The following is a 1513-nucleotide window of genomic DNA, read 5'->3' on the forward strand; positions in this document are numbered from 1 at the left end:
CACACACACACACACACACACACACACACACACACACACACACACACGCACACGCACACGCGCGCGCGCGCGCGATGTGCAAAATCCGACCGACCACCTCCACGTGGTGCACATTGGTTAATGCTAATGTCGGCGGTAAATGTCATTTTTTAAGAAAAAAAGGGTTAACTTCAACATTGTGTAAATCGGTAAAAAAAAATTGTAGGAAGATTTAAAAAAAAGCATTTTGTAGGTAAAATGTTACAGTTTGTGGTATTTGTATTGAATTTTGTGAAAAAAATTTTTTTATCAAACTGCAGAGTGTTATATATATATATATATAAATGCGTAATTTTAAGGAATAAATCAACATTTTTAATTTTAGCACCAACCAAGGAAGACAGAAAAATTTTTTATAGTCACCGATACCACGTTAAAGCTGACATTTTGAGCTTTAAAATGCTTTTTTTTTGTTTGTTCTACGATAATTTTTCATCGAGTTACGTCATTTTTTCTAAAAAATACAGGGTTTGCTTCAAAGCCGTGTAAATCGGTCAAAAAAAATCGTAGGAAAATTTAAAAAAAAGCATTTTGTAAATAAAATTATGTAGTTTGTGAAACGTTAATTGAATTTTTTGAAAACAAATTTTTTAATTGAGTTTCAAGTAGTCAAACATAAGTTAATTTTAAGGAACAAAACAATGTGTTCTTTTTTAAAGCGTACAACAGAGAAAATAAAAAAAATTTAAAAATTCACCGAAAGTACGTTAAAGTTGAAACTTCAAGCTTCAAAATGCTTTTTTAAATTTTTTTTACGACAATTTTTCGCCGACTTACAGCAGTTTGAAAATAGCCTAATTTTTAGGGTTCATGAAGTGTTCCCTATTTTTTTTGTACGAGTGTATATTCAACATATTAATAAATAATAAATTCACGATCCTATATAAATCTCATTGTAAGAAATGATTGTTTTTCATAACTTATTCTAAAAATTCATTCGTTAAAAATTTATTATTATTTACCAATGTTACTGTTAATTAAATACTAAATTTATTACAAGTTATATTTTGAAAGTAATTTCAAACAATTTAAAAAAAGCCTGAGAATATAAACCTAAACACACAAAAAAAAAGCTGTGCTGTTTTGGCCGCGAACTATACAGTACTGCTTTGATCGTGCGTGCGAGAGAACGTGCTGTGAGGCATGGCTACACAATTATTATACTGTTTTGTGTGCCGAAAAAAGCCGAAAAACCGAAATATTATTAAATTTAATCAAGAAAAATTTAAAAAATGTTTGGAGATTTTAGCTATAAAAAAGGCAAATAAGCTAGTGTATGGTGATCTAACTTTGCCTGCTCAACTAACTGAAAATGAAGGTTATCATTCAGAATGTTAGCAAGCGGTTTACAGCACTCTCGAGAAAGTACAAACCAACACCAATCGATGATTCTCCGCCTTCTACAAATTCAGAAACGCAACCACCGGATCAATTAAAGGCAAGGTAAGTGTAAGGCGCGCTTTCCTTCCATTCC

Source organism: Temnothorax curvispinosus, unplaced genomic scaffold, assembly GCF_003070985.1.
Source record: "Temnothorax curvispinosus isolate PA1 unplaced genomic scaffold, ASM307098v1 QBEX01000565.1, whole genome shotgun sequence".
Lineage (NCBI taxonomy): Eukaryota > Metazoa > Arthropoda > Insecta > Hymenoptera > Formicidae > Temnothorax > Temnothorax curvispinosus.